Source organism: Ailuropoda melanoleuca, chromosome 9 (assembly GCF_002007445.2).
Source record: "Ailuropoda melanoleuca isolate Jingjing chromosome 9, ASM200744v2, whole genome shotgun sequence".
NCBI lineage: Eukaryota > Metazoa > Chordata > Mammalia > Carnivora > Ursidae > Ailuropoda > Ailuropoda melanoleuca.
In genome coordinates this window covers 1,480,526-1,507,592 of record NC_048226.1, presented here as the reverse complement: position 1 = coordinate 1,507,592, position 27,067 = coordinate 1,480,526, and the positions used below count along the sequence as shown (strand labels likewise).

At 51.0% G+C, this 27,067-nt stretch overlaps 1 protein-coding gene across 1 annotated transcript in view; it reads right to left on the bottom strand.

Moving 5' to 3' along the window:
• ARNT2 (aryl hydrocarbon receptor nuclear translocator 2) overlaps positions 1 to 26,150 on the bottom strand; it is a 210,038-nt gene extending 183,888 nt beyond the window's left edge. Inside the window, exon 1 of the mRNA XM_019799513.2 lies at positions 25,832 to 26,150. The gene's annotated coding sequence lies outside the window, so the exon portion shown is untranslated. The remainder of the gene's footprint in view (positions 1 to 25,831) is intronic.
• Positions 26,151 to 27,067: the final 917 nt, after the last annotated feature.

Here is a 27,067-nt window from a genome sequence, read left to right as displayed (position 1 = left end):
AGAGGACAGTGCTCCCGTAGCCCACCACGCCTCCTGTCCGTGTCGCTGCGGTAGGACGCACAGTGAGGGCAGCCCAGCGTGCTCCCCAGCACATCCCTCACAATGCCTCTTATTTTTTTTCTTGCTATAATTCTGATCAAATTATATTAAAAACTGTATCAGTCACTCTTGGAGAACAAGAGGGAAAGGGGTAGGAAAAAAGGCTACTCCGAGCTCGGCGCTCTACTCGGAGTGAGTCCTCGTGCCCCCCAAGAGCGTGAGAAGGAGCTCAATGGCTCCATTTCCAGCAGCAGTTGTAACCCCCCAAACCCCGAAGCTCAGCTCTTTCAGACCTTCCAGGCGCCTTAACACCATGATTTCACAGGCTCGGGCATTTTTGATTTGGCCTCCTTTGCGATGAAATGCCACGTGTGTGAATTTATTCGGATTTTCATAGGTAGCCACTTTCCTGTTTGTATTAATCCATTTTGGAAACACCCTCACAAGTGACATTTTTTTTTCCTGCATAATAAGGTTCTCTGAACATTTTAATAGGCAATTCTGAAGAGGCGTGTTTGAACTTATTGTTATTTACAAAGAGGTTGTTATTGCTTAAAAATCCAAGTGAGTTAACGGGGTCGGTTAATGATTAATCTCTCTCTCCAAGTAATCTTCAACATTCCATTGGCGTCCACACTGGTTACTCCGAGACAACACGCCCGGGCCAAGTTCATTATCCGGACAACTGGTCTGCGACTGCTCCGTCATTAGCATGAATATTACCACAAATAGAGGACAGGTGACAATGACTCCCTCCCTGGAGGTCACACTGACGGAGGGAAGTAAGCATGTCTCTGTTTAAGAACATTTATTTTGAGCACACGGAGTCTAACTCCTTGAGGGGTGAGATTTTGGTCTTCTGAAATCTACCTACTTTAAACACAGTCTTGGCATTTTAGAATTGAACTTAAAAACCATCTCATATGTAAGTTAGAGGCAAACCTTAGACACTCACCAGTTGTCCCTGCTTGCCATTTCCATCAGGGGACTGCAGGTTAGAGATGCCCCAGCTCTGGACGGCGTTGGCATGCCGGCCGAGGTGGGAGCGTCAATCACTGTTGCTTCGTTGTTGTGTCTCAAAGGATGACATGAACACCCACCTCTCCCCGTCAGCAGGGGGTGTGGTCTCTCACAAGGTTTCCCGCCGCCCCAGGTGTCTCCTGGGAGTTCTCAAGGGATCTGAATTTCCCACAGGTCTTTCTTGGGGCCTTCCCACTCCAGCTGGCCACCTCCCCACAACATCTGCCCCAGACTGTCTCCTGGTCGGCACCTGTCTTCTCCCGTCACTCCACACACACCACAGGTATAATCTGGTTATCTAAGGAGGTTTGCTGTGAGGAGGTAAGGAGCAGGTCAGCCCACAGGAGCCGATGAACTTTCTATTTTTGTTCCCCATTAAAAATAAATTGGCATTTGGTCAGTTCAGTCTGTCCCTCAAGGTCTGATAAGTCTGCTTCAGTTAGAAAAAAAACAAATGTTCCAGACTGCGGACGATGGTCACGACCCAAGCTGATGCTGAGAATCTCCTGGCCACCCTGGAGGGCATTTTGGTCTTGCTGGTTTCCAATTTTAATCCATACAATCTAAATAGCAACTGAATCATATTTGTATTTATGTGAATATGTAGGCTTGTATCTGTGACATATACTGTATCTAAATAAAGTGCCTAAAAGGTTCAAAAGTATTTTTTATATATTTTATTTAACCCTTTGTAACTTCTTAAAAATATTTTATCTATCTATCTGAGAGACAGAGTGCGCGAGCAGGGGGAGGAGCAGAGGGAGAGGGACAAGGAGACTCTGCACCGATCACAGGCCCAGACACGGGTTTCAGTCCCACAACCCTGAGATCAGGACCTGATCTGAAATCAACAGTCAGACGCTTAACCAACTGAGCCACCCAGGCATCCCACCCTTTGTAACTCTTTAATTCACTTCTTTTCATTCTCACTTCACAGGTCTGGTGAGTGATATTCAGAGAGGTTGAGTGACTTGCTCAAGGTCACACAGCTAATGAGTTCCAGAGCTAAGTATCTAAACCCAGACTGGTCTGACTCCAAAGCGTCTGCTCACTCAATCTCCACGTATTAATTAACCCCAAACAGAGCCAGTCCCACTGATAGATGCGATCTCATTTTAACATGCAAACTTGAAACGTAGCTTCCCGGGCTAACTTAGGGAAGTCACTTGAAATAAGATGTAGGAGGCTGTGAACTGTGTAAGCAACTAGTAGAGCGAGTAGGTGTCGGAAGGTGGGACGGTCCTCCTGCCCCAGGCGAGGTCGGTCCCTCAGGTGGCGGGAGCTGAGGCTGACCGCGCCGAGGGCTGGTCACACGGTCTCGCTGGTCACTGAGTCAGCACACCGTCCGTGGTGCTGTTGATGGTTTCACTTGTCCAGACTGCACCCCCGTCTGTGTGGGACGTTCTAGGGAAATCGGAAGCGAACTGCCTACCTCCTGTAAAGTGCACAGTGGTGTCCCCTGACGGCTGTGACAGACTTTCTGTTTGTAACACCCGCTGTGGGGTGAGGTCTTCAGTTCGTCATGGGTGAGCCCCCGACTACAGGGACGCGGGGACAGGGGAGCTAGAATGAAGAACTGCCTCAAAATGAGTTTAATGCTCCTTATGTCCTTTTCAGTTCATTTAAAGTGGTTTGCCTGCCCAATTTTTCGTACTCTTTTATTTCAAAATAATTTCAGACTCCCAGTAGGTTGTAAAAATAGTAGAAAAAACGACCGTACACATTTCACCCCAATTGTTTACGTTTTACGGCACTTACTTTATTGCTTTCTCTCCGTATATCTTCATATTATCTTTTTCTGAACACTTGAGAATAATCGGGGACCTTATAGCCCTTTCTGCCACACCCTCCAGTGTGCATTTCTAAGAGCAAGGGCTCGCTCTTACATAACCACGTCATGAGATCACAATCAAGAACTTATCAAAAAAAGAAATCATCAGGATGCAGTATAATTATCTAAGCTACAAATGTTATTCATTTTTCCCAATTATCCCAATTATGTTCTCTATGGAAAAAAGGAATTCTGGTTCCCAGACCCCAATCCAGAATTATACATCGTCATGTCTCTGGAGTCTCCTTTAATCTAGAAATGTTTCTACTTTTCCCTTTAGTTGACTTTATTTTTCACTTTTATGTTTTTAAAGATTTTATTTATTTATTTATGTATGTATGTATGTATTTGACAGAGAGAGACAGAGCACAAGCAGGGGGGGCAGAGGGAGAACCAGGCTCCCAGCTGAGCAGGGAGCCCCATGTGGGTCTCAATCCCAGGACCCTGGGATCATGACCTGAGCTGAAGGCAGATGCTCAACTGACTGAGCCACCCAGGCGCCCCTGGACTTTATTTTTTAGAACACTTTAAGGATCACAGAAAACTTAAGCAAAATGCAGAAAGTCCCTATTTGCCCCCTGCACCCACATGCACAATCTCCCCCTCTACCAACGTCCTGCACCAGAGTGGGACATTTGTGCCATCGATGAACTGATGACATCGACGTATTATAATCACCCCAAGTCCACAGTTTACATCAGGGTTCACTTCTAGTGTTGTACATTCTATGGGTTTTGACGAATGTTTAATGACGTGTGTCCACCATGGTATACAGATCGCTTCACTGCCCTAACTCTCCTCTGTTCTCCACCTGTTCATCTCTGCCCCGCTCTGAACCCCTGGCAAGCCCTGATCTTTTTACTGCCTCCATGCCTTTGCCTTTCACAGAGGGTCCTAAGGTTGGAATCCTACAACAGGCGTTTCAGACTGGCTTCGCTCACAAAGTGATACGTATTCGAGGTCCCTCCGTGTCTTTTCACGGCTAGATTCTCATCCGTGTTTAGTGCTGAACGACACTCCATTGTGTGGAGGGACCACAGTGTGCTTATCGCTCATCTGCAGAAGGACGTCTGGGTTGCTTCCCGGTTCGGGTGATTACGAACAAAACTGTTATCAACGTCCACGGGCAGGTTTTGTGTGGACATGAGTTTTCAACTCCTTTGGGTAAATACCAGGAAGCGTGATTACCGATCCTGTGGTAGGAACATGTTTAGTTTTGTAAGAAACCACCAAACTGCCTTCCCACGTGGCCACACCATGCTGCACCCACCAGCATCAAAGAAGGGTCCCTGTCACCCCAGATCGCACCAGCATTCGGTTTTGTCATTGTTTTAGGTTCTCACCACTCTAACAGGCGTGTAGTGGTGAAATGTTTCTGCCACCGTGTTTGGAACAGTAAAAATCCTCGTCCATGGATCCCATCTCTGGGCTTGTGGCTGCAATGATGACTTTGTCCTAATGGAGTTGTGTTCTGATCTCCCTGCTGGTGGGGTGACCTTAACTGACCACAAATAATGGCATCAGCTGTACCGTTCGTCCAAGTTGAGGCCCAGCGCACCTAAATTACAGACACAATTTAGCAGAACTTTGGTCTCCGTTTCCATTATTTGAAACTCAACATACACACATTTCTAAAATATCCTCATAACTGAAGCCTGGGTATAATTTATCACCTTAATTATTCGATGACTTACAAGTACAGAAGCATCACAAAAGATTAGAGTAGCGTTGAGATCGCTATCTACCGTGTATTGAATAGTAAGGCACCATGCCAAGAGTCCATTGCTGTTTTTCTCAGAACGACCCGAAGAGGAAAGAGCTAGCTCGGTATTTCACGGCTTCTGGAGGCACACTTCTCAAAACAAGGTTTGCCTTACAGTCATCGGGGTTCATAGTCATTGTCACATGGATGCCATTGGAATGCCCTTTCCATGCAAAACTTGGACAAAAAGCCTTTTGTTGGTCCTTTCCAGTAAGAGCCAGAAAATACAGCATTGAGACTTGCAGAATTATCCTGAAGACAACAGTGAACACTCCTGTAAGAAATACTCCATTTCCCCAGCCTTGATGGCCCAGAGGACGGTGCCGTAAGGAAACACATGGATGTTGACAACTCAGTTAAAAATGATTCAGAAGGGCTCTGAATGCTACCAACTTTTGGGACGAGATGAACTAATGTGTGCGTAAGAGTGATGTATGAATGCCAACCAAAACCACAACGACAGCCCACCTCACACCTGTGAGAAGGACTAAGATCAACTACACAGGAAACAACGGGTGTTGGCGAGGAAGGGGAGCCCTCTTGCACTGCTGGTGGGAATGCAAACAGGAGTAGCCGCTCTGGGGAACAGTATGGAGGTGCCTCAAAAAGTTAAAAATAGAACCACCATGTGATCCAGTAATTCCACCACTGGGTATTTACCTAAAGCATACAAAAATTCTAATTCAAAGGGATCCGTGCCCCCCAACGTTTACAGCAGCATTACCTACAATAGCCAAATTATGGAAAAAGCCCAAATGCCCATGGACTAATGAATGGATACAGAAGATGTGGTGTGTACAGACACAAGGGAATATTACTCGGCCATCAAAAAGAATGATCTCTTGCCATTTGCAATGACGTGGATGGAGCTGAAGTGTATTAGGCTAAGTGAGTAAGTTCTTCAGAGAAAGTCAAATACTATATGATTTCATTCACATGTGGAATTTAAGAAAGCAAATGAAAGACGCCAACCCAGAAACAGACTCAACGCTAGAGAACATACTGCTGGTGACCAGAGGGGAGCTGGGTGGGGGAGGGGGGGACAGGGACGGGGATTAGGAGTGCACTTACGATGGGCACGGAGAACTGCAGGAAAGTGTTGCATCGCTGTGTTGTCACCCGAAACTAAAATCACACTGTGTGTTAACTATGCTGCAATTTTTTTAAAAGAATGATGTATGACTAAAAAAGCTATCTAAATACATCTAAAAGAACTCTTCCAATAATATGAAATAAGAATTTACATATTAAGAAAGTACGTCAGTGCCCACAATCGACGTGTCTACGAAACACACTTTTATTCCCATTGCCCCGAGGAGAAAGTGAAGCCACAGGTAGTTCAAAAGAAACACACTTTTATTCCCATTGCCCCGAGGAGAAAGTGAAGCCACAGGTAGTTCAAAAGAAACACACTTTTATTCCCATTGCCCCGAGGAGAAAGTGAAGCCACAGGTAGTTCAAAAGAAACACACTTTTATTCCCATTGCCCCGAGGAGAAAGTGAAGCCACAGGTAGTTCAAAAGAAACACACTTTTATTCCCATTGCCCCGAGGAGAAAGTGAAGCCACAGGTAGTTCAAAAGAAACACACTTTTATTCCCATTGCCCCGAGGAGAAAGTGAAGCCACAGGTAGTTCAAAAGAAACACACTTTTATTCCCATTGCCCCGAGGAGAAAGTGAAGCCACAGGTAGTTCAAAAGAAACACACTTTTATTCCCATTGCCCCGAGGAGAAAGTGAAGCCACAGGTAGTTCAAAAGAAACACACTTTTATTCCCATTGCCCCGAGGAGAAAGTGAAGCCACAGGTAGTTCAAAAGAAACACACTTTTATTCCCATTGCCCCGAGGAGAAAGTGAAGCCACAGGTAGTTCAAAAGAAACACACTTTTATTCCCATTGCCCCGAGGAGAAAGTGAAGCCACAGGTAGTTCAAAAGAAACACACTTTTATTCCCATTGCCCCGAGGAGAAAGTGAAGCCACAGGTAGTTCAAAAGAAACACACTTTTATTCCCATTGCCCCGAGGAGAAAGTGAAGCCACAGGTAGTTCAAAAGAAACACACTTTTATTCCCATTGCCCCGAGGAGAAAGTGAAGCCACAGGTAGTTCAAAAGAAACACACTTTTATTCCCATTGCCCCGAGGAGAAAGTGAAGCCACAGGTAGTTCAAAAGAATTCGAAGCAAGTGAGAGACAGAGCCAAGGTCTTGTGCAGGCCTGTCTGGTTCCACATCCTGGGCTGGCACAAGGACACGGGGAGGCGAGGGGGGGGGGCTCCCGACATGCCCTCGGGCCTATCACCATGATCTGGGGAGTAGGGAACCAGCATTCCTGGGCCCTTTCTACTCCTGGGGCCATTTGCAAATCAAAACAATGGACTCTTCCAGTCTCCCTTAGGAAATATGCATTATCTCAGACCAAGTCTGGGCCTCAGCCCTTCTGGTGTTGCAAAATGGTCCCAGAAGCAATATCAACATGCAAGACAATGAAAACGTGTATGTACGTTGAGTCAGGGAAAAAGTGGCACAGGATATAACTTCAAGTTAAACATGGCTTTGAGGGAAACATAAGGAGGGTATCTTGTGCTCGTCCTCCCCACAGCGCGCACCCCAAACACCGAGAGCCACGTACCAGCAGCACCGCTGTGCCCACAGCGCCCATGTCACCGGCCGGGCACCCTCCCCAGCGTGACTACTCCTTTACTTGCCTATTTCTGATGCTTCAGAAATACGCTCAGCTGTTCACGCAAAATTCTATGTAAGCCCGCTCAACCCACGGGATGACGTTTCCTGCTCTCACAGGGCATTTTCCCTCTTTATCCCAGGACACATTTGAGGAAAACACAGTTCCAGTACTACTTTCTTATTTTGCTGAAAGCTGAATGTTCAACAAAGGACACGGAACTTAATTAGCACATTAACATAATCACATCAAGGACAGACATAGCACTTGACAATAGGAAATTGGATGAATCAATGCAAATGATTTCGGCCCCATGCTTTATAATTAGACCAAAAAAAGAAAAAAAGGCTGGCTTAGATGCTGTCGGATGCATTTACCATAGTTGTTTCTAATTTATGGGGTTGGAATTGTTGGCACTGAAGAGTGCTTAAATTTATCTTCGCATTTAAAGGAGTCAAAAGTTTAAGCTCACAGATTTTCCTGCTCAGGGGCTCCTTTTCGACCTTCTCTGCTGAACGTGGATGCTCTTTTGCTTTCGACACGTCTGCCAAAGCTGTTATGCTGCTGTGAGTTTTGCAAATGAAAATGGGGAGCCCTGCCGATTTCAGGGGTTCAGAATCCAAAAGGCATGAAGTGAGCATAGACATAGTCAGATCAAGAACGGGGTGCCCACGCGGGGCTAACATGCCGCAGTCTGGGAACGATGGCCCCGGGGAAGCGGCCCCGAGGAGCTCTGCACTGCCTGCCCTTTGGAGGTTCACGCCCATCAGAGCAGCAGGACTTCGGGCCATCTCATCCCCAGAGTTGCTTCAGGACTTCAGGCCGTCTCATCCCCAGAGTTGCTTCAGGACTTCGGGCCGTCTCATCCCCAGAGTTGCTTCAGGACTTCGGGCCGTCTCATCCCCAGAGTTGCTTCAGGACTTCGGGCCGTCTCATCCCCAGAGTTGCTTCAGGACTTCGGGCCGTCTCATCCCCAGAGTTGCTTCAGGACTTCGGGCCGTCTCATCCCCAGAGTTGCTTCAGGACTTCGGGCCGTCTCATCCCCAGAGTTGCTTCAGGACTTCGGGCCGTCTCATCCCCAGAGTTGCTTCAGGACTTCGGGCCGTCTCATCCCCAGAGTTGCTTCAGGACTTCGGGCCGTCTCATCCCCAGAGTTGCTTCAGGACTTCGGGCCGTCTCATCCCCAGAGTTGCTTCAGGACTTCGGGCCGTCTCATCCCCAGAGTTGCTTCAGGACTTCGGGCCGTCTCATCCCCAGAGTTGCTTCAGGACTTCGGGCCGTCTCATCCCCAGAGTTGCTTCAGGACTTCGGGCCGTCTCATCCCCAGAGTTGCTTCAGGACTTCGGGCCGTCTCATCCCCAGAGTTGCTTCCAGGACTTCGGGCCATCTCATCCCCAGAGTTGCTTCAGGACTTCAGGCCGTCTCATCCCCAGAGTTGCTTCAGGACTTCGGGCCGTCTCATCCCCAGAGTTGCTTCAGGACTTCGGGCCGTCTCATCCCCAGAGTTGCGTCGAACTGTTTATCTCCGTGCCCTCCTGGCGCCCCCGCCCCATCGTGGTTTCGGGCTCCACGGTTGCTGTGTGATTACACTGGAGACTTCCATTCACCCTTTGGGTGCGGGCTTCCTTCCAGTCCCCTGCAGTCGAAGCATCCCTTCAGTACCCACTGTATTTCCGTGTCTCCTGTCCCTTCCCGACCGCAGTCACACCTTCTCCAGGACCCCCCGCCGCACTTTGTCTACACCGCTCTTTCCATGCTGGTAACATTCTGACATTTCCACCTCTGTCCATGCAGCTTGTATGCCTCTCTCTGGTCAATAAGCTTCCTCGGAGCAAAGGCTGCATCCCCATTTATGTCCCAACCTAGCGGTTACCCAAGGACTCCCTTTCCACGAGGACGCAGATAGCCAGCTGAGGGCCCTGCACCTGCCCTGTCTTTCTAGAAGCTCCACTAGGTTGCTACCGTGGTTCCCATTTAGCGAAGACCCTTCACCGCTGTCTCCTGCCCATGCCTGGGAAGGCGGGTGGGAGAAGACAAGAGAGAAGCAGACATGCAGGGAGGGAGGTCGGGGGAGAGCTGCTTGGGGGCCCGAGGGCGGGGGGCTCTGGGCTCCCCGCGTGCTCCCTCAGGCACTCTAGCAGCCCTCCTTAGCCACTTCTGCGTCTAGGCCTGAACCCACTTGAGCTGTTCCCCTTCACTTGCAGCCAAACAGTTGTAATTATGACAAGTATACACTCGACAGAAGTTTTGACTGTCTGGTGTGAGAGCTAAGCCTTGGTCGTGAAATCAGATTCGGAACCCCGGGGTGGCATCTCGAGGCTGGCTCCTTCTCCCTGCGTTGCACAAGCTCGTCTCTGAAGCTTGGGGGCGTCTGCCGGGTGGCTCAGCACTCGCGTGCCTGTGGACCCCAGCCGACGGAGGGCTCTGGGAGACCGAGTCCCGCCGACGCCTCGCTACAAGCCAGATGCCCTGGCGTGGGGGAGTTCACTTCTCCTGCCGTCCGTACCTGCCAAACGGGCGATATCTGGGGCTCTCCGCACTTGGAGATTTGCAAGAATGTGCCCAACGCTGCCCACGTGTCTCTGGAGGGCACATGCCTGCTATGGAAGAAGATGCTGTTCTAGAAAACAGCACCAGAAGATGGGACGCGGTCTGGTTATTCTAGGTTTTTGGAGAACTCCCAGCACCGTCTGCCGGGCAAATGGCAACAGCGTGGCAATCTTCAATGAGTAATTAGTGATGATTTAAAAATGCTTAATATCACCGCTGCAGAATGAGAGACCATACCTGTCCGTGAGAAAAGACCATATTACCGTTTATCTTGAACGGGGCTCAGCACAAGCGCCCTACGCCTGTCTTTAGGCCAAACGCCAACTGAAAATGTAACTTTCCCAGCACGGTTTAAAATAGGTTCTAGGGGCGCCTGGGTGGCGCAGTCGTTAAGCGTCTGCCTTGGCTCAGCGCGTGATCCCAGGGTCCTGGGATCGAGCCCCACATCAGGCTCCTCCGCTGGGAGCCTGCTTCTTCCTCTCCCACTCCCCCTGCTTGTGTTCCCTCTCTCGGTGGCTGTCTCTCTCTGTAAAATAAATAAATAAATAAAACCTTAAATAAAAATAAAAATTAAAAATAAAATAGGTTCTAAAACACAAATGCCTGACATTGAAAATGTGTACCCCCTTTGACTGAAGCTTCGTACAGATTATTCACTGGGGGTAATTATACTGCGTCCTGGGGAGTCCTGGGGGGAAATCCAGAAAACCAGAGTAAGCATTTATTCGGTACCCACTCTGCTCCTGGGACTTGAGGCGATTTACTGCTTACACTCCCGATTCCAGAGGATGGATTTTATTGCTGCCCTTCTGCATTTAGGGAGATTGAAGGCTGCCCAAGGTAACACGGCCGTAGCACGGAATTGCCTACAGTGAATGTACACCGTAGGTACCAGTAAATGCCCTAAATCTGGGCGTCTCCCCCAGACCCTCAGCAGCCCGTTGCTAAACTTCAGCAGCACTCCTCTGGCTGCCAAGCCCCTCGGGTCCAGTGGCTTGAAATCCCAGTGGCCTGAGAGGTCCAACCCAGGACGTCAGCTACACAGCCTCGCTCCCTTCCACCCCTGTATATTCTGAAGGCTCTCCCTTGAAAGAGCATCTTGGAGGAAACACCCTGTCCCCTCAGCCCCCAGGTGAGGGCTCCCTGTAAGAGAGATGCCTAGACTAGCAGTTCTCAAACATCAGCATCACCTGGGAACTTACTAGAATTTCAGATCCTCAGGGCGCCCAGGTGGCTCAGTCAGTTAAGCATCCAACTCTTGATTTCCGCTCGGGTCATGATCTTAAGGTGGTGGGATCGAGCCCCGCGTCAGGCTCCATGTTCAGCATGGGGTCTGCTTGGGATTCTCTCTCCCTCTTCCCCTCCCCCATGCTCCCTCGCACTCACACACACTCTCTCTCTAAAATAAATAAATAAATCTTAAAAAAAATTTCAAATCCTCAAGCTCTTTCCCAGACCGTCTGAAACAGAAACCCTCAGGGCGTGAGACCTGGAAGTGTGCGTTTGATCAGCCCCTCTAGGTGACCCTAATGCTTGCTGGACTGTGAGAACCACCAGGCTGGGCAATGGTCATGAGCGCTGGGTCCAACCTGTGACATGAGACGACACACTGAGGAGGGACACACTGTGTCAGAGGATGTCAGAGCGGCTGGGACCGGAACGTGGGGTGGCGGAGGGTGGGGCTCAGGGCACAGCCTTGTATTTCATGCTGGACTGGCTGGCTTTGTGATGGGGGTGGAGGGAGCAGGTTAAATTCTCACCCAGTGGTCTACCCTACTTGCCACTGTCCACGCTGCAGTTTGCAATCTCCGTCCACCCACCCGTGTACTGTCAGAGTCATGCACTCAACATTCCCCTGGAGGTGCCAGCATTATTCAAGGATTCTGTGCACAGGAACAAGTCAGTCACCACCCCTGATCCTAAATAGCTCCTGCTCTGGAGGGGGAAACAGTGACACGAGGCACGTGTGAGCAAGGGTCACCTGAACCCGGAAGAGAGAGGGAGCCTGTGCTAGCCAGGCGAGCTTTCCTTGAGATTACACCATTTACTTCTTGCAAATAACCGTGCAAGCTATGATTCTCTCCATTACCCAGAGAAGGAAATAAAAGCTCAGGGAGGTAGAATGACCCTTCCACAGACACACAGCTTTAAAGAGCAGGGCCAGGCGTGGGTCCAGGTTTCCCAGAGCTAATCACAGTTCCCTGTTCCGTTTGCCCAATGCTCTGTGCTTGGTGGCATTAATATTAATAGACAGCCAAGAAGACCAGGCCTGGCCTCTCATTTCTGTTCGAGCATCTCTTAGAAGAACGCACCGTGCTTCTTATGAAAGCAGCAGTCTGTTTTGAGAAATGCAAAGAGAGGATGAGACTTCTTTTTCCAAATTAAATGCACATTTTTAAAAAGTCATCATAAATTCCCTCCTCTGACACACTTCCATCCGTGGATAGCCTGGTTGGTGCTCATTCCCTGGACCTGGCTTCTCTGCGAAGCCGTGGGCTGCCTTCTGCCTGCATTTTTCTGTGATGAGCCTGGTTTCCAAGACCCAGGAAAACTTTTCACTACATGGCAGCACTCTTGAATGGTAGAATTGTGTATTTGATCAAATGTATGAGAGATTTTGTTCTGTTGGAACTTTTTTTTTTTTTAAAGATTTTATGTATTTATTTGCCAAAGAGAGAGAGAGCACAAGCAGGGGGAGCTGCAGAGGGAGAGAGAGAAGCAGGCTCCCCCCCACCCCAAACCCCAAGCAGGGAGCCTGACGTGGGGCTGGAACCTAGGACCCTGACATCATGACCTGAGCCACCCAGGCATCCCCTCTTAGAACTTCTGAGTGGTGGGGTGTGGGTCTGGTCCAGACTGGACCATTAGTCTTACTGGGATAAGCCACACAAAAACTGGAGGGCTCTGCTCGGGGAGCAGGGAGCTCGTGACCGCCCCCTTGAGAGGAACTGATGGGGGCCGTGCCTGACAGCTACTCACCGGGCCTTGGTGCAGAGTTTGTGTGAGGAGGGCCAAGGGGCGCCTGGCTGGCTCCGTCCATAGACCATGTGACTCTTGACCTCGGGGTTGTAAGCTCAAGCCCCACGTTGGGGGTAGAGATTACTTAAAAATAAAATCTTAAGGGGCGCCTGGGTGGCACAGCGGTTAAGCGTCTGCCTTCGGCTCAGGGCGTGATCCCGGCGTTGTGGGATCGAGCCCCACATCAGGCTCTTCCGCTATGAGCCTGCTTCTTCCTCTCCCACTCTCCTTGCTTGTGTTCCCTCTCTCGCTGGCTGTCTCTATCTCTGTCAAATAAATAAATAAAAATAAATAAATAAATAAAATAAAATCTTAAAAAATAATAAAAGAGTTTCTGTGACTAATCTATTGATAGTAAGAGGCCCTGGCTAGATCACGGAGACTCCAAAGAAAATAGCACTTCAAGGAATTTATGCAAAAAAATAGTATCATTATCTGTTCACTGGCCTTGGTGTGTGAAGGGCACGACTGGAGAGAGCCTGCATGTGAATCCCAGCTCGAATCTTCGACCAGCCAGGTTATCCTGGGCCTGCAAGTCCTGGGAGTTCACCCGCGGGCTCACGGGGGCGAACATGGGTAGAGTCTGGCCCGCACCCACTCAGCACCCTGGCCAGCCACGCTGGACTCTGTGCATTCTCCCTGCAGCCCTGTTCTCCGCGGTAGTTCTCTCTCCTGTCAATGCCTTGCTCCTATCTTACAGATTTATTGAAATGGCCCAGATTTGACCCTCCACCGTCTCTGCTCTGCCCCCTGGCCCAGCCTTCCCCAGCCGGTGTCCTTTGGGTCTCGGTGTTGGTGTGGCCTGAGCTGGACTCTCCTGGTCTCTGTTTGCCAGCGTCTCTGTAAAGCCAGGGCTCCCCTCGGTTTCTCCAGACACGCCAGCCTCCCTGTTTCCTCCTGTACTTGACTCTGGTCGTCCCGAGGCCGAGGCCGCACAGGGGAATCTGGCTCAGCAAGAAATGAGTGGAATCAGAACCCGCCAGGCGTTCGGTTTCAGAGACCCTCTCCTTATTGTTTCCAGATTGAAAGGGAGGATACTGATCCACGGAAGTGTCTGCACCGGGAAGAGGCCGAGGACGTGGCACAAAGAGCAGCTGGGCTGCGTGATCGGGAAGCTTACCATGCCTCCTTTTTAACTACAGAACGACGTGCCCGATCCCCAAACCCAAGGGGCAGAGGGGAGGACACAGTGTCTGCTTCTGTGTCACAGAGAAAAGCTGCCAAAATGGGATTAAGCTTTTTGAGTGAGAACTTAATAAAAATGCCTTTGCTGTCGGCCTCCATGGCTGTGGGATGAATGGAGCAAATGCATTTCTAGGACACACAAAAGGCAGTTTGGGAGCTGGGCAGCGTGGAGGCCGTATTCCTCCTACTATTTGCTCCCACACCCGAGTCTGGAAGACGTGGGCGGAGCGTTTGCTTTCCAGGTCTTGTGCACGTGTGACCTTCTTCCTGAACAAGGAAGACACCGGATCTTGAGGAAGACTGGATTCCTGATGAGCGGGCCGACTGCTGCCTCTGGGGCAGCTGGCCTGCAGGACGGGACAGACGCTGTCCCAGCTCCTGGATCTTGGGGAACCCTTCTCATTCTAGAGGTCTGCGGCCCAGGGGAGGCCCCACGATGATCCCGCTTCTCTTGGCCACGTCCAGGTGGCAGAGGAAGACACGACAGAAGCGGTAGACCCGTGGCGGGCGAGGTGGCCACGTGGCACAGGGGAAAGGGTGAGCCGCAGGGTCCAAATGCAAGGTCCACCTGTGACTCAGGTCTTGGGCCCTCTTCTGTGATCCAGCCGATGTCTCCAGTGACCGGCCATGGACAACCTTCCTTCTCCCGCCTTCTCCGTGACAAGTCACTTCCCCTTGCCTGGCAGATGCCTGGCACAGAGATGCTGTTTGCATAGCCTCTCCGTGCCCGTTCCCCATCTGTAAGATGGGCACAGGAGAGGTAGCTCTGCGGGCTGTCATCTGGGTGAAGTGGTTAGTACGCTGATATTATCCGAGACCTCCAGCGCCTGCACGTCATCTTCTCTGAAGTCTGAGAGGCTTCATCACGCCGGAACAGAACCGGTGACCCCCCCCACCTCCAAACACTCTCCGCCCCAGCGGGTCTTCTGTGGGCCAGGGGCGGCCCGGCTCCCCCCAGCGGGCGCTGAGACCCTGCCTCCTGTCTCTTGCTCACACCCCACATCCGGCCCCTCGGTAATGGGCCCTCCTCTCCCCTCTCCCGTCGCGACCCCAGTCCATGCTCCAGGCCACCAGCATGAGTCACTTGCACAGCGGAAGCCCCCATCGGTGACATCGTGGGACTGGGCTGTCACCCCACAACGGTCTGCCCGAGCATTTACAGCGGGATCCGTCATCCTTACACTGCCCCAAAATCCCGCCTGCCTGGCCCCTGACCACCACGCCCCCCCTCGTGCCCTCCTCTCTTGCTTGCTCTGCTCGTCCATCCCGGCCCTAAATGCCCCCTCCACCCGCCCGCACGGAGAGCCCCTTGCACTCCACTGTGCTGCAGGCTCCCAGCCCCGACACCTGCACGCCCCCCGCCTGTCTCCGACACCCTGGACCCCTCCCGCAGAGCGGCCCCTCTGCCTCGCAGCACTGCTCTGTTTCTCTCATTGCTCCTGACCCAGCGGTTTGTTCACTGTCTCGTGCAGCAGGCTGTCGGGGTGTGAGGGCAGCACCTGGAGTGTCGTGTTCTCTGCTTTGCCTTTAACTCCTAAATAAACCCCTAGCACACGGTAGGGGCTCCGTGACCGTTTGTGGAATGCACACGAAGGGACCGTGAGTCACGTGCAGTGAGCGCTTGCTGCTGTCACAAGGAGGAGTCGCAGGTGCGTCCTGGGTTTCCCGGGAGAGGGAACGCCGGTGATGTGGAGGCTGGGCGGGGGGCACACCTTGCAGCCCAGATCCAGGGCTCCTCCCATCACGCCCAGCTTCTGCCCCTGGAGGCCAGCACGGAGCTCTCCCTTCTCAGGATACCCGGAGCCCCTGCGGTGTGTGTCTGATGGAAGGTTCGATGCATCCTCCCCAGCACCGCTGTTCCAGGGCCCCCTGCCCCCCTGAGTTCCTGGGGAGCAGAAAGCAGGTCTGACTTCCTGGCATAGGGGTGGGATACGGCGGCTCACAGACAGCATGCAGTGGCTCGAGGTGGTGTGCGGAGTGGGACAGGAGGGGGACACCCCGTGGGGGGCAGGGGGGCCTTTGCCTCCGAAGCGTAAAAGCGTCCACTGCAGCCCTTGCTGACGGAGTTGTCCGCATCTTCAGCCGGGGAGGATGCTCAGAGAGAGAGGAGCTAGAATGGCCCACAGGAGGTCTCCCCGGCCAGTGTCCTGCAGGGCCAACGGTCTCCCCAAAGCTTGCAAGCCTGCGGGAGCCCAGGGGGCAGGACGCCCTCCCAGATTGCCCACGGCAGCCGCCTGGCCCCAGCCAGGTCCTGCTCCAACACCAGAGCTCGTAGTGGCGGAGGCCCCCCCAGGAGGCACAGCTTTGGATGGCAGAGAAGGCCGCTGTGACCCTGCCACTGGCCGCAGCGTATGTCACCGTCACCAAAGCAGAAGACTGAAAACCAGCCCACGCCGGATGGAAAGTGGGAGGAAGAAAACAACAAACCGGGCACATTTTGATTCAATATTCAACAGTATTTTTGAGAATCTCTAAAGGACCTGAGAAGGGACCTGAAAAGAGTCAAGGACCCAACGAGGCGCTAGGAGCTGGTTTTCCATGCGCTTTTGCCCTGATCACGGAGTGGGAGCGTCTCTAGCGGTGACTGCTCTGCGGCTCTCCTCTCTGTGCCGATGAGGCTGTCGCCTTTCCGCGGCCGAGTCCAGGGTCTCCGCCGGCCTGAAAGCAGAGACCACGGCGGGTCTCCGCTCCTCGCAGAAGGAAGCCTCGACTGGAAGCCCAGTGTCCCCGTGGACCCTGCACTGACCCTCGCTGGGGTCCCTGGGGGTCATTCCCACCAGCCGTTCCTCACCCAAAGCACGGTCTTCGCCTGTGGTTCTCCGCCAGAGGCTATTCCGCCCCCACCCCTTTTGGGTGACACTTGGCAATATGTGGCAATATTTTCTGTTGTCACCTCTGGGGAGGTGCTGGCATGTGGTGGGCCAAGGGTCTGTGCTGCTAGAACAGACGTCCTAGAATCCACTATCTGGCCCCAAAGGTCAATAGTGCCAAGGTTAAGCAGCTCAGATTCATGGGCTCCATTTGCCAATGTTCAGTTTAAGCACGGCCCTGTGACTTAATCCCAGTCAACAGACCTGAGACGAAGTCTGCTGTAAGATCTGAGAAGTGTTCTCTCATTCTTAAGAAAAGGACCAGAAGAGACCATTTTTCTTCTTCCTGCTGTCGTAGGGCTTAGATGTAATGTCTGGAACCCATGCAGCCACCTTGAGGCCATGAAGGGAACCATTTTGACAGCAATTCAACCGTATCCAGTAAAGTGGGAAATGTGCGAGCTTTATAACCCAGCAATTTCACTCACAGGTATTTAATGTGGAGAAATCTTCACACAAGTATACCAGGAGACAAGCATATATGCGTCCCCAGCAACATCATAATACCTAAACCCCAGAAATATCTGAGATTTATAACCAGGCAGATGGAGAGCTAAAATGTGACATAACTATAGGCTGTGTATACAGGTGCATATCACAGATAGAACGCTGAGTGAAAAGTACAAATTAACTTTCCCTTCCCCACCCTCACCTCCTCACTGACCCTCTGCTGAGAAAGCCGCCAGTGGCTGAGACCCAGGCTGGCGATTCGCCGTGAAGCCAGACACGCAGTTGGGGCAGAAGGGAGGGAACTTTTTATAGGGCCTTCCTCTGTTTGGGCCGCTATAACAGAGAGGACCTGAGGCTGGGGGCTTTAACAACAGAAATGTATTGCTCAGGATCCTGGAGGCTGGCAGCCTGAGATCAGAGCACCAGCATGTCGGGTCCCAGTGAGGACCCGCTCCTGGGTTGCAGACAGCTGACCTCTCCTTGTGTGCACGCGCAGCAGAGAGCAGGTGCCCTCAGGACACTTGCAGGGACACTAATCCCGTTCACGATGGCCCCAGCCCCAGGACCTTCTCCAATTACCTCCCAAAGGCCTCACCTCTCAATACCATCCCATGGCAGGGGTAGGGCTCCCACACGTGAATTTAGGGGACACACACAGTCAGTCCATAATAGACCTGGAACAAAGTTGGCTTCTGGAACTCCCAAGGGAAATAGATGGGGGGGGGGGGCAGAGAGAATAGATGGCTTCCCTGAGAAGTAGCTGATGGCCCCAGAAGGGGTAAGGAAGGGTCATGATCTCACCAATATAAGGGGTCCTCGAGGGTCCAGTTCAAAACAAAGCCAGACTCCAGTACAAGCAGATTAAGGCAGGCTCAGTGCTGGGGTTTGTCAAGGAGACAGATTTGATCCCGTCTGATGGGAAACAAGTAAGGCAGCACGTTTCCCAGTGGGGGGCGGGGGAGGCAGGTGAGGGATGCAGCAGGTGGTCCCCTGGAAAGAAGCATCTAGACTCTGATCACATGGCCTGTCTTCAGGTCTTCAGTGGGCTATTAAACAGCAAACGAGCGAATAAGCCCCCCAGAAGAGGCTCTTCCAACTCTAACCTAATCTGACCAGGGCACTGACCAACATCATTTTCCTCTCTCTGAGACACTCTGCTCCCGCAGCTCAGAACCCCACCTGCAGGGACGCAAGTGCATTTTGACTTGTGCGGGTAAGTGTGTTCTCTGCGTTCGGTGACTGTGGCTCACAACCGCTTCTTCCCTTCCCTAAACCAGTGGGGCTGAGTGTCCTGTTTCATCGCAGAGAAAGTTGGACGCCTGGTGTTCTTTATTTCCAGATGTGACTTTTTCTCGCTGCTTATTCCCCTCATGCAAATGTCCCAGTTATTACAGTGGGGGGTCGTCTACTGGAGAAGCTGCAGGGGGCGCAGGGACAGAATGGCAACAGTGTAGCTACATGCCGAGCACACGTCATTACAGAGATGCACTCCCCGAGTCCAGCTCGGAATACAGGAATACAGCCCAAAATACCGCACCTGTAAGTGCTCAGGGACAAAAGATGAGAAAGTCCGGGGTCGGGGGCGGGCGGTGGAGATGGTGGAAAGTTTCCTAAGGGGGAACAAAGATCAGCAGCTTACACTACGAGCAAGGGCCCTCCTCTCGTTTATGATTTCTCTGAGTCTGGAATATCAGTGGAAATTAGGATCCAAATTAAAAATTTCCAGTATAATTGCTCAGCACCAAGTAGCTTTTACTTTGGACGAAGACACTGAGCCCAGCTGCTTCTCCCTGATGTGAAAACGGGGTTAAAAACTTGCTGTGTTTTCCATTTGGTGCTGTTACTGTGGCCTCAGATTTCCTCCACTGCTTGCTTCTGATAATTATAATAGATAATTGCATTAATTATTTTATCTATTTATAGCTTTAATTATGTTATTTAGTTAATTAAAGATACTTAATTACGTATAATTTTGCTTCTGATAATTTTACTCATGTCATTCACAAAAACAGAAACTAATTGTTGGTGAGATCACAGTTCTGTTGTATATGGACAGGAGCCGCTCACAGACCAGTTAAAAAGAAAACCCATGAAAAGAGAAAGATGATTTTCACGAATTTTTGCTATGCAGTTTTCAAAGAGCACCCTGCACGTTGTCTGGGGATTTTAGTTTTATAAATTATTTGGGTAACGGTATCAGTTTAATATTTTAATATTTCTGCCTATTTTCCTTTAATAAGGGATCATTTCTGCATCACAAAATTCTCTGATTTTTTTAAGGTTTATCTTGTCCACGTAACCATATCAGAATCTCTCCTGTTTGCTTGAAATCTTACTAAAAGTATCCTTATTTCCTTCACATGTTATTAAATGGGGTCTAGGATGGGATGTTTTCTTGATTCTATCACTTTTACTAATTTATTCCCCGTTTGTTATATTTGCAATTATAGTTTGCTGTTTTTTAAGCTAAATTACAGGATATAAAGAATTACATGATCTATATAAGTTTAAAAGCTTTCAAAATGATGTCACAGTTCATATGTTTATGTGCATATATATAATTGTAACAGAAGGAAATGTTAATTTAAATGTAAGTTAACATCCAATTCAGATAAATCTGTGGAGAATGAGGAAAGCACACTTTGGGGAATCCCAACACACCATTTCAGAGTCAGACACAGCTGGCAGGGAAAGGTGGAGAGGTTACGGAGAGGTTGCATACAATCGACAAATTCATTTTCGGTAACATAAGCAGACGCTCCTGCCCTTTGAAGAGGGCCGGTGTTATCATGCACGCACAGATGCCCTCAAGGGCCGGTGTTATCATGCACACACAGATGCCCTCAGGGGCCGGTGTTATCATGCACGCACAGATGCCCACAGGAACGGGTGGTTTTGGTTTCTTTTCATTTAGTTTTTTAAATAAATTGTTTCATGTGCTGCTGCTTGTGTTTTCACTTCACTTTTGAACCGGCACTGATTCCCTACGTCTACTCAAGGGCCATAAAGAACGCTCTGTTCACTGTTGCCGTCGAACAGATCCCAACTTACTCACACACAAGAAAAAAGAAACTTGTTACTTACAGACTCCGTGGGTCAGAAATTTGGAAAAGGCACAGCAAGGTTTGCTGCTCTCTGCCCCCTGCTCACCACTGGCTGGAGGAGCTGGACGGGGGGGCCCCTCCGCTCCACTCACCCGTGTCTGGGCTGGGGAATTGTGGAGCGGAGCCCCATCATCTGCGGTCCCCAAGCCCGAGTCCCAGGAGGGCCGATGGCGCGGCTCCCGTCCAAGTCCGACGGCCTGAGGCCCAGGAGAGCGGAGTGCAGGCGTCAGTCTTGGTCTGAACCTGAGGGAGGAGAGGACGAGTCCCGCTGGAAGCCAGGAGGGCAGAGAGGGCGGATTCCCTCTTCCTCAGCCTTTTGTTGGCTTCAGGCCTTTAGCAGTTTGCACGAGGGCCGCCCGGGGTGGAGAGGCCAACCTGCTTTACCCGGTCCACCCACTCGGAGGTTGATGTCATCTGGAAACGCCCTCCCAGGCCCACACGGATAGTGTGGAACCCCACTCGGGGATACCCCCCACCCCTGGTCAAGTGGACACGTACGACGAGCCCCTGCAGCTCGCAGTCCCGTCCAGAGGAAATCAAGTAGAGCTGTTCCTACGACCACCACCCAGGCAAACGACCACCACAGATTCCTCCTATTCCTCTTCTTTGCACGATGGGATCGCACCACGGACACGGCTCTAGAGCGAGCGTTCTCCGCTTACGGAAATAACATGGCGGTACTTCCTGTAAGCGCATGAGGACGCCCGCGCTCCTCTTCCTGCCTGTGCTGTACCCCCCTCATCTCAGCAATACCGCGGCTACCAACCTGATTGGCCTCTGCCAGCCGGACGGGAGAGCCGCTCTCTTTGCACTTCTGCCATCATGGGTGAGGCTGAGCTCTTACTGAGCCATGGGCATGCCTTCTCTGCACATTGTTTCTACCTTTTGCCCATTTATTAAAACTTACTTTTAACGTTATCGAAGTGACATATGCACTCAGTTTGAGAAGTCAACTGAGTCTGCAAAGCTTGTTAAGGAACACAGAAGGTCCCATCCCCACGTGGTTTCTCCCACACTTTGGCGCCAACTACTCCCAACGCCTTTCTAGTCCTTTCTTCTTGTCTAACTATCTCACAACAACAGACCAACACACTGAAGCAAAGATAGTCTTTCAACACACGGTGCTGGAAAGACGAGACCGCCACATGCAAAAAAGTGAATCCCAACACAGACCTCACACCCTTCACAGAAATTACAAAACGGATTACACACCCAAACGTAAAACACAAACTATGAAAGTCTTAGAAGGCAATATAAGAAAAAATTCAGATACTCTTGGATGTGGTCATAACTTTCAAATACAAAGACAAAGACATGCTGGACTTTGTTTAAATAAAAATTCATTAAAATAAAAACTTCTGCTCTGCAAAAGACAATGCCGAGAGAATAAGGAAAAGCCACAGACTGGGAGAAAGCATTTGCAAAAGAAACATCTAATAAAGGACTGTTATCCAAAATATACAAAGAGCTCTAAAAATTCAACAATAAGAGAATAAACAGCCCAATTAAAAATGGGCCAAAGGGGGCGCCTGGGTGGCACAGCGGTTAGGCGTCTGCCTTCGGCTCAGGGCGTGATCCCGGCGTTATGGGATCGAGCCACATCAGGCTCCTCTGCTATGAGCCTGCTTCTTCCTCTCCCACTCCCCCTGCTTGTGTTCCCTCTCTCGCTGGCTGNTCCCTGTAAAAAAAAAAAAAAAAAAAAAAAAAAAAAATGGGCCAAAGACCTTAGCAGACAGCTCATCAAAGATACTACAGATCCATATGAAAAGCTGTTCCGTGTAGTATGTCATCAAGGAGATGCAAATTAAAAGAACATTGAGACGTGGATGGAACTAGAGGGTATTATGCTAAGAGAAATAAGTCAGTCAGAGAAAGACAAATACCATATGATTTCACTCATATGTGGAATTTAAAAAACAAAACAGATAAACATTGGGGAAGGGAAGGAAAAATAAAATAAGATGAAAACAGAGGAGGCAAACCATAAGAGATGCTTAATTCTAGGAAACCAACTGAGGGTTGCTGGAGGGAGCGGGTGAGGGGATGTGGTAACTGGGGGATGGGCATTGAGCAGGGCACGTGATGTGATGAGCACTGGGTGTTATATAACACTGATGAATCACTGACCTCCACCTCTGAAACTAATAATATATGTTAATTAAATTGAATTTAAATTAAAAATTTTAAAACAGCAACATCGAGATACCACTACACCCATATTAGAATGGTCAAAACCCAGGGGCGCCTGGGTGGCATAGCGGTTAAAGCGTCTGCCTTCGGCTCAGGGCGTGATCCCGGCATTATGGGATCGAGCCCCACATCAGGCTCCTCTGCCTGTGAGCCTGCTTCTTCCTCTCCCACTCCCCGTGCTTGTGTTCCCTCTCTCGCTGGCTGTCTCTATCTCTGTCGAATAAAGAAATAAAATCTTTAAAAAAAAAAAAAGAATGGTCAAAACCCAGAACTCTGACAACACCGCGTGCTGGCGAGGGTGGCAAGCACAGGAACGCTCCTTCATGGCTGCTAGGAATGCAAAATGGCGCAGCCACTTTGGAGGACAGCTTGGCATTTCTCGCAGACCAAAAATACCCTTACTAGCAATCACTCTCCTTGCTGAAAAGCATTGAAAACTCTGTCCACACAAAAACCAACACGGCTCAATTCAACTCATCAGAACTTGGAAGCCAACAAGATGTCCTTCAGCGGGGGAATGGCTCATTAAATTGTGGCCCACCCAGACAACAGAATATTATTCAACGCTAAAAATACAAATGAGCTATCAAGCCATGAAAAGATATGAAGGAGTTTCAAAAACCTATTACTAAGTGGGAGAACACATACTGAAAAGGCCATGTACTGTATGATTCCAACTATAGGACATGGGAATGGAAATGGCAAACCTATGAAGACAATCAAATGATCAGTGGTTGCCAGGGGCGGGGAGAGGACAAGAGCCACAGGCAGAGCACAGAGGATGTTCAGGGAGGTGAAAATACTCCATATGATACCATAATGATGGATACATGTCATTACATAGTTTTCCAAACCCACAGAATGTACAACCTCAAAAGGGAAGTAAAACATAAACTATGGTCTTTGGGTAATTATGGTGCATCAGTGCTGATCCCTCAATTTTAATGGATGTCCCACTCTGGTAGCTGGTACTGGTGAGCTGATATAGGGGCAGGGGGTGGGGAGATTACACACATGTGGGGGCAGGCAGTATATGGGAAATCTGTACCTTCTCAATTTTGCTGTGACCCTTAAATTGCTCTAAAAGTAAAGTCTTCACTAAAAAATATATAGTAGGATAAATAGAATGAATAGACACGAATCCACATGACTCCAAGAAACTCCACCAACTCCAAGCACGATAAGCTTAAGGAGATCCACACGGAGACATGTTCCAGTCAAATTGCTGGAAAGCAAAAAACAAAGGGAGAAACTTGAAAACAGCAAGAGAGAAGCAACCCATCACACGCAAGCTATCCTCAGTAACTTTAATATCGGATTTTTGGTCAGAAACCAGGAAGGCCAGAAGGAAGGGTGGGAACGTACTTGCAGGGCTGAAAGAAGAATTGTCAACCAAGAATTCTATATCCAACAAAGCCATCTTCCAAATGAAAGAGGGATGAGGACAACCTCCCCAGCCCCACCGACCAACCAACCACCCAAACAACAAGCAAAAAAACTCTCAAAACTGAGGGAGTTCGAGTAGACCTGCCCTTACGGGAAATGCAAAAGAAATCCTCCAGGTTGAAATGAAAGTTTGGGAGGTGGCAAAGAGTGGGCTGTGGTCTTGAACAAGCCATTTAACCTCTCATAGTCATGTGACTGTTCCTTAAAGCAAGATAAATCATCTCCCATATTTTGAGATTGGCTTTGAAAATATGCACACATAGGACTTTGTCTGCCACGTGGTTTGTAGGCCCACCACAGACAGTTGTGAAGGCTGTGCACTGCACAACTGTGGCACAGACTACGAAGGAACTGGTAACCACTGGACTTGTCCACCACTGTGGTTCAGGTCATGGACATTCATTGAGGATGGGAGAAAAATCACACCTTATGCCCTCTCTCTAATAATACGCAGATTTTGCTACTTTTTTAAAATGATAAAATGACCTCCCAGCCTCTCTGCTTTCCCAACACTACAGGTGAGAAAAGGTAGAAAACATGATGCTTTCACGAGTTCTACACATATTCCCTTAAAAAACTTCTGTAGGACAATGCTTGAGCTGCAAAAGGGCTTCTTGGGATGAATGTGCGTTTACACACGCGGCCAGGCCAGGAGACCCACCAGGTGTGTGTGAGATGCAGAGGGTCTCCCTCCAACGCAAAGGGAGTGATACATGCAATTCGTGTAGACAGAAAAGACTTTATCTATGTTATTACTTTTCATTGTAAATATTTATGTAACTATATTCTATAAATTATTCTAAGTATACATTGAATTATTATGAGTTATAATTACTGCATATGTGTATAAATTATATATTTATTTTATAAGTATTTATAGTTACAGAAATACTTAGATTTTCATATTTTAATAAAAGTTTTTCCATCAATTTTACAAGCTCTCTCGTTTTATTTGATCCTGAATTATACGAGTACTGGTTTCCATGTCCTTAGTCCTGTGTTCGTGGATATAAATAAAGACAGCAACGCAAAGGTAAGCAGCCTAGCAGCCCTCAGTCCGGGCACCTGTCCTGGAGCACGTTCTGGGGACCCGGCGGCTGAGGACGCGCAGTGACAACCGGACCTGACAGAGGGTCAGCGTCTTGCGTGAAGGGGCGGATGACGCAGCACTTGCATGAAGCAGCAGAGAGGGCGCTATTATTGAGGGGTTCTCTCACCCAGAACCCCCTCGGCCCTGTGATGCAGCCCCGGAGGAGTCTGGAAGGCAACTGTGGGACGCAATGTCATTGCTTCCCGTCACTGTTTACACCTGCGGCTCCGACCGCGGCCGTGTTCCCGCACCGCTGGGCGGACAGCGGCAACAGCAGTGACCTCCTGCGGGGAGCGGGGGTGCTCCTCGGGGACGTCCCGGGACCGCACTACTTCCCGCGACTTGTGGGGGGCAGTGCGCAGGCCGCACGCAGCTGGGGGGCCACCCCCGCGGCCGCTGCCGCCTGTCCTTGGCCGCCCACTACTCTTCGCAGCCTTCCCCGCAGATGACAACACAATTCAACGCTCTGTCCATCGTCTTACAGCTTGGACGCGGTCCGAAGGGACTTCCTATGGGACCCGCTGCACATGCGCGAACAGCGAATTTGGGCAATCCTAACCGCCTGGGACATGTTCCTCTAGTTTCTTCCTTCTTACCTCATTTCCAGGAGGTACTGGGGTCCAGCACGGCAGACGCTGCCCAAAGCGCGTGGCTCTCCGGGTCTGTTCTGCAGCCTCAGCCCCCAGAGTGCCCACTCCCGGTGAGCTGGGGGCGGCGGGGAGGGGGTTCCCGACGTGGGAGAGCAGGCCAGGCCCCCTTCCTGCCACTGCCCTGGAGCAGGAGGCAGCCCCTCCGAGGGAAGCCGTGGCGTCTGGGGACACACCCCGAAGGGGCTCCCGGCTCATGGCGCGGGGAGCTGGTGCCCAGGTGGGGGACGGAGGCCACCCAGCCAGCCCTCTAGGCCCGGCGCCCTCCTGCACCTGAGGCCGTGCGCGCATCACGCGGCTGCCGCGAGGCGTCTCCAGGGCTGGACGACCAACCCGCAGCGAGGTCCTCGGGACCGGCCCCAATCACAGGGCCTCCTGCCCGCAGGCGCGCCCGCTCGGGCTGCCGCCGGCTCAGCTCCGGGCTCTGCGCTTCCTGCCCGGCCGCCCAGCTCCGGGCTCTGCGCTCCCAGCCCGGCCGCCGAAGCCCCCAACGCTTCCTGCCCGGCTCGCACCTGCCTCGCCTCGCCGCCAGCAGGCGCCACTGAGCAGCAGGTGTCACGTCCTGGCCCGCGCTGCGCGGACTCGGCCCCCGCCGCTCCTGCGTCTCCCGGTAGAAGACGGCCCCTGAAGCCCCTGGACGCCAGGCTCGGCGTGCGCCACCTGGACGCCTGGACGCGCGCGGCGGCAGGTGACCGGGCACTCCCGGGTCACGGCGCGCCTCCTCGGCGCTCCGGCGGGCTCTAGAAGCATGGGCTGAGTGCCTCCGTCCCCCACCTGAGCACCAGCTCCCCGTGCCATGAGCCGGGAGCCCCCTTCGGGGTGTGTGCCCAGACGCCACGGCTTCTCTCGGAGGGGCTGCCTCCTGCTCCAGGGCACTGGCAGGAAGGGGGCCTGGCCTGCTCTCCCAGCTCATGGGGAGTGGGCACTTTGGGGGGGTGAGGCTGCGGAACAGACCCCAAGGAAACGGGAGAGCGAGCGTAGCTTCTGTGCGTTAGGAGTAAGTGATCGTTCTTCACTGCTCTGTGCCCAGCGCAGGGCCACTTCTCTGCATTAAAGTATTTCTCTTCGCAACAACGACGCAGGATAGAGACCGTTATGTTATGTCCGCACCTACTCAAAAACCCACCTGTCATACGGCTGAGCACTTACCCCAAATAAATAAGAGCCTATGTCTACAAAACACAT